We start from the raw sequence: 7,143 nt of genomic DNA, 5'->3' as shown, positions 1-7,143 counted from the left end.
TGGAAGATGTTAAAACAGGGGAATGTTTATTTGTTTTCTATCATCATGTGTCATCCAGTTTATGTGCTATACCTGATGTAAGCTTAAAACCCAATATAGGAGCTGTGGAGATGATCAGTAGTAAAGAGTGCATACCTTTCTCATACAGAATACATGTTATGTTTCCAGCACACACATTGGACACTTCACAGCTACCTTCATTTCCAAGTCAGAGTGGAACAGACTCCTCTGGCCTCCACCAGCACATGTAATTCAACAAGACACATACAAATAATTTAAAAAAATAAATATTTATTCAAAAGCCCAGTGTCTAATAGAAGAGAATTAGAGTCCAGTTCATTAACTAAAATGGTATGAGAAATAGATCTAGATTTTTTGTGATGAATCAGTTCACAAAATCAATGGTATTATATGCTATGTCATGTCACATGCATGCCTAAATACATGGCCTAAATACATATGGAAAGCTGGGGCAGAAATGCAAGAAAGATTGTTTCTTTAAAATACCTCATTCTTCAAGGGAAAATGAAGATGATATTTGAAAGATATCTGAGAAACCTACTGCATTCCTGACACAAGGAAGAAAGTAAATAACCAGTGTTGTATCTTCTTAAATCTCTGAATTCCACAGTAGGTAAGTAGATTCTTGAGTTCTAGGCTATTCAAAGAGGTTCCCCAAAAAGATGCTGATGTGTCATTTTCCCAGCTCCACCAAGGTCCCACACCAGGGTTCCCTATAATTACAAATCCTTCACATTATACAGGATATTGAAGTTGTTCTATACAAATGTAGAGAAATAAGATTCCTCTTTATATTCTTTTTATATTGCTGTATGTGATTTTACAGATACTTTAAATAATTAAAGTTCTTTGAACTCAATATTATTAAGGGATACAGTATTCTTTTAGGGATTCCTCACAGAGCCTCAGATAGCCTCAACATAATATTTATTCTTCAGATAAATATCTAGTGATCTGGCTGGCCTCTGAGAGGTTTCACTCAGTATCTGACTGAGACAGATGTAGTTACCCACAGCCAAACAGTGGATAGGACTTGGGGACTTTTATGGAAGAATAGAGGTAAAGATTACAGGAAGACCAACAGAATCCACTAAACTGGACCCTTGTGGTTCTCAGAGACTGAACCACCAATCAAAGAACATACATGGGCTGAACTTAGGCCTCTCTGCATATATGTAGCAGATATGCAACTTGGTCTTCATGTGGGTCCCTAAACAACTGGAGTGGGGGCTGTTCCAAAAGCTATTGCCTGTCTGTGGAGTGTTGCTTCAAGGATATTGGCAATAATTTGACATTGGGCTAGAAAAAGGAAGTAAGCTCAAGATCTTGACCATCTTGATAAGTCCCTGAATACAGTAATCACAAGACATTGTTTATTGGCTTGTTTGTTCCTTGACTATTTTGTTTATGCTTAATTTGTTCCTTAACCTAGAACTGACCCTATTCTTTACATGTACTTAGAATAGTATAAAAGCAGACTGGGAAAAAATAAAGAAACTCAGCACTGGCTGGAGTCAAGTTATAATGTTGTCTAATTGTCTTTTCTTTCTTTACTTTTTTTCACTCCCTCCCTCAAGACCCTGTTGTCTGACTGAACTGCCTTGGCCACTACCGCAGTATCTGAGGCTGATGAGACTTTGAGTCTCCTAATATAGATGCATATCAAACATATTTATTTTGTCTACATTTCAGTAATTCTGTTTTATCTCTCCAAATATCAAAAAGCACTTTAAATTATATTTCCATACATGTGTGTATTTATATGTACACATTGTATAATACATATATAATCAATTATATGCATCTTGGCTCTATAATCTTAAAAACAAAAAAATCTTTTACAATGAACATCTAAATCACAGCTTACTGCCACTAACTGGGAAGAAATATAGATTAGATAAAGCCTCACGATATCTAGGGATGTTGCTCAATTGGTAGAATGCTTGCTTAGTGTTCATGAAATCCTGGGTTTACAATCTACTACAGCTTATAAAATGGGGTGTGGTGGCACAAACTTATAACACTAGAACTCAAGAAGAAAAGGCAGGTGAAGCAGAATTTTACTATCATCTTCAGCTACAAAGAAAGCTTGATACCAGTCTGTACTACATAGTACCACCTAAAATACTTAACAAATAAATGAAGCTACACAAAACATGAGTGTCCCTAGGTGACACTCATCACAGCCCTTTCACTCTGAAGACAGAGTCATCTTTTCTAAGGGAAGAATTAAGTACAACATATTAAACAACTATTTTATGCAGATCACTGTAAAGGGATAATCATTGTCCTCTCCTGCTATTTTCAATTGAGAATGTGTGTTGTTCTCTACTTGATGTTTAATGTATGTGTATGTCATTGAGATCACTCATAGTAGGTATGTGAAAAAGCTTTGGCATATATTTTTATATCTATATATTTCATTCATTGAATATTTATTTATAGATTTTGAGGGCATCTGTTTCTATATGTCTTATAAATAATATCGTAATAAAAAGTCCTCAGACATATGTACCAATTTTTATGTAGTCAAAGTTTTCATACATGTGTGTCAATTTTCATGTGAATAAATGCATTTGTAAAAGAGATTTCTTCAGAAGGAATTGCTGAGTAATGATTTCTGAAAACTTATCATTTTGATAGGCAAAGCATTGTCATTATTCCCCAAATTTGTCATGCCCATATATTTGCCAACTAGAGTCTTACTAAACTTGGGTTTTGCTCATACGACAAATACAAAGCTGTCTCTCAATTTTATTCCACTAGATATTGTCCTTAACATATAAGAACTATGTAAATATAAATTTTATTTTATATAAACAGTCTCTTCATGCCTGAGGAGAGATCGGACCTTCCTGGAGAGGAAGCAATGTGTGCCCTATGCCACAGCTGTTCCCTGCAGTCCACTGTGAGAGGACAACCCATTTGCCTAAAGACTTGTGAATCTCCCAGGAGATCTGTATGCCTCTTAGTCTGGTTGTATTCATGACACCACAGTGTTAAAGGGTAACTAGTTTCCAACAGTGGACTGTCACTAAAACCAGAATGAGAGGGAGACTAGCAGTGACAGAAACAAAGCTCCATTAGAATATGGGAGAGGCCATTCTCACTTAACCTCAAAGGATCATTGCATTCTCACATTCCAGCTTCCTCATTTGATACACACAGAATGCTTAAGGGATGTTACTGATGTTTGTGTTTGCTGCCACTATTCAGTTTTCCATTGTTAAGCTAGAAGTCTGCATTCATTGAAGACAAACTATTCTATCTTTTAATTTTGTAATTATATTTATGTACAGAAAACTTAAGTGTACATTTAACCCAGTTTAGTGGCAAGTTCTTTAGCCTTTGCCTTTTCCAGTATGGCAATGTGAGATACAGACTTAGTACCCAGGACCTTGCCACCCTAGTGGTGGTGGATCTCACCATATCTGTCATTATAATTGGCCCTAATGGCTTCCACCAGCTTAGCCAGAGCACCCTTGTCTTCTGAGTTAACGTATGTGAAGACAACAGTGGTATGTGTCTTCCTGTTGATGATGCAGTAGGGCAACCCCATCGTGGTTGGACACACGGGGCAGTAAGGAAAACCACCAGCTCAATGGGATCTACATCATGGGCAATCACCACCAGCTGAGCCTTCTTGTTCTCCACCAAGGTGGTGACTGTATTGACTCCTGCTCTGAGGACAGGTGGTCTCTTAGTTGGGACATTCCCTTTGCCATCAGCTTTCTGCTTAGCATGAGCCAGTAGCCTTTGCTTCTTCTCTTTCTTTGTCTCTGGCCTGTACTTGTGGGCAAGCATAAGCAGCTGAGTAGCTATTTGCCTGTCCAGGGCCTAGGTGAACTGATTAATGGCAAGAGGTACTTTGAGCTGCATATAGAGGATGGCTCTTTGTTTCTGCAGAATGATATAGTAGGGCCATTTGATGAAGGGTGACAGATCTCTTTGAGGCTGGATGTCCTGCCCAATACCAAAATTCGTGGGCCTTTTCTCAAACAAAGGATTGACCACCTTTTTGGTCTCCTGCTTCTAGACTATGGTGGGGCCCAGGAAAACCTTCTTCCCCATGACCTTCTTTCCTTTGGGCATCATGCTCAGTTGGAGGAGAGAGAAAATGACAAACTATTTTAATTATCAACTTCCATACTTATAATAATCTTAATACACTTTTCTCTGCTCTAAACTTGCTTTTACAAGCATGCAGAATAGGAATTCCTGTAAATAATTTTGCAGTTCAAATATAGATTTGAATGATTATAGCTTTTTTTTCAATAAATTGAGCATAAATTTGAGGTTCAAAACAGTAAAATTTCTCCTAAGGAATGAACACAACCATTCCCTAGCATGCATAAGACTTAACATTTAGCCTCTAACCTTGACCCCTATGGGAACCCATTCTTAGAGAACTTTACACTAATCTTCCAAAGAATTTGCTTTCCAATGATAGCCAAAACTTGTGCTGTCAGGTCTAGATGTTCAGGTTTCCAACTACACAGTGCAGTGCAGACACATCTCCTGAACAAGAAAGTCTTCCTGATTCACTCCCTTGAGGATTGAGGTCTCTGAGCACAATCTGCATATCCCTGTAAGATTCTGGATACATCTTCCCACTGAGCTCCTACATTTCAGCCCAAGATCATCAGTAACATAAAAACCAGATGCAGACATGGGCTGGAGAACGGATACTGAAGGCCACTGAGAGAACACAGTAAGTACCCAGTGAGGCTGGACTCCTCCTGAAATGGATAGCAATAAGATGGATAGCAATAAGATCAGGAAAAGCTGGCTACTGAGAGATAGAGGATATCCCATAGAAACAGAGGAGAATTAAGCTGACCCATTTCAGAAGTGTGTCATGGAAAGGTGGGGCTCAAGGGAAATGTGGCAGGTGGGAAACATGAACCAGTTTCTGTAGAGATTTATCACACACTATCCTTGATGCTAAGAGTGGCCCAGGTGCCTCTAATTCCATGCTTTGTGAAAACCTGTGTGTGATGATCTGTGTCATCAGAATCTTGCCGCCAAAAAAGTGGCTTTCATTGGATGATGTCCCGTTGCTCCTCTATGATGTCCCCTATTTAGGTCATCTTTTCTGCTCTACAAAAGACTTGTCAAATGTCTCTGAAAGAGATGGATTCTAGGGAAAGAAAATAATAGATGAAAGAAAGGAATGAACAGAAACTAGCAAGCACCTTCCAGAGATTGGATGTTACAGTGCCCCCCTAAAGGAGGGCTTATTAGTTAAGGGCAAGAAGATGGCAAAGAAATAATTCTGTAAGCATTTTCCAGTTATCCAATTCAGACCTGAGCACTCAAGGAGAGGGTAGAGAAGAAGCAAGGCTAGAAAGGGTATGAAGAGCTAAACAAATCATCCCACAAGAATGCAGGCCTTATTCTCCCCTAGCAGGATTGACTAAGAAATTGACCCGTTTGTGGAATTACTCAGTAGACTATTTTGTGCAGCAGAGGAAGGGCATTGCCACAGTTTACCAATACTATGCCTGGTTCTACCCTGTGTCCTTCTCCTCTCCCTTCCTTCTATGCTTCCATCTGACTTTGTTTCTTCATAATGTATATCCGCTGACTTTAGGTCTAGCCTAGGGTGTCTCACATGCATGGATACTCATGTTTAAACATATGTATTAACTTGCATACCTATATTCACACACACTCACAAATTTGTAGACAAACACAAATACCTTCTCACCTTCAGAAATGTTCACTAATTTCATTCTTTTTCCAGAGATCCCCCTGCCCACTTCTGTTAACACCCGTGCTAATGTTGTCTCTCCTTGGCTTAAGGCCTTGTGAAAGCTCCATTCTCCCTTCAGGGCACTGGGGCATTGGTTTTCACCTCTTTTCTAACTCAGTTCCCATCATACTTACTACCAGGCACACCTCTGCTGGGCTAACAGAGGACTTGTATTCATAGCATATGCTGGTGTCCTGTCTTAACCCTTTCTCCACCCTTTTCAATTGTTACACAAACTACAGAGAACCTGGTAGACTACTTTCCTCAAGATTTCCACAACATGCTTTCTCTCATATTCAGAACTTTGGCGTGTGTGTGTGTGTGTGTGTGTGTGTGTGCAAGTATAACATAAAGGTTGAGACGAATAAGAAGTGAAGCAAGGGCTATGAAAGGAGGAGCACAACAAAGTAATGATGGTGAGAAAAGACAATCACATGCTACTTTCTCCCATGTAGAATGTATGTGTGTGTGTGTATATATATATATATATATATATGAATGAGACCTATTGAATAAAAGAGACCAAGAAAGGAGTGATAGAAAGACGAGTTATACAGGTAGTGAACATGGACAATGTATGATGTACACATGTATATTAACATATCATAGTAAACCTCTTATTTTATACCATCTTTAAAAAGAAGAAGAAACAACTCAAATTCACAGCAGTGTATGTATGTGACACTTCATCACTAGACTGAACAGATCCTTTGCAAGAGCATTCAGTAAACTTTATTTTAGCTGAATTAAACAAAACAACTCTCTGGCTTTTCAAAGAAAAATATTTTCATAGTAAACACTCTTTCTTATTGAGAATGATGAACAGAAATTATGCAGTAGTTAACTGAATTAAAAATGTAATATTATAGGGAGTGTGTGGCAGTCAGTTCTCTGTGAATGTCATGGTTTTCTCCTGTTGTCTGCCATCCCCAGTGATTATTGGCTTACCACACAGACCATCCAGGTTGTATTTAACTACAACACCATCAAACATTCTACTTATGAGGCCACATCGAAGGTTTTCAAAAGAAATTACTGTGGAAATTTGGGTATATCAGGTTGTTGGATACACTATCTACTATCTCAGAGGGTTACCTCCTGATTGTTCATAAAGGGTTTGGAAATTAAACAATGGGCCTGAACTCTTGGCATTCTATGGTCTTCTCCATGGAATTTGTTTCTCTTAGTGCTTTTCATTGCACTCTATCATCTCATAAATATAAATCTTTCAAAATAAAATATATTCCTCTATATTTATTTGCACTGACCAATCAAAGCAAGCAGAAATATAAAAACAGAGGGGAAGACCATATAAATTGTAAAAGAAAATGTGTATCTAGTGTCTAGAAAAAGGAAAGAGACATTGA

This window comes from Grammomys surdaster, unplaced genomic scaffold (assembly GCF_004785775.1).
Source record: "Grammomys surdaster isolate TR1022 unplaced genomic scaffold, NIH_TR_1.0 693, whole genome shotgun sequence".
NCBI lineage: Eukaryota > Metazoa > Chordata > Mammalia > Rodentia > Muridae > Grammomys > Grammomys surdaster.
Note: the sequence above shows the minus strand (reverse complement) of the source record.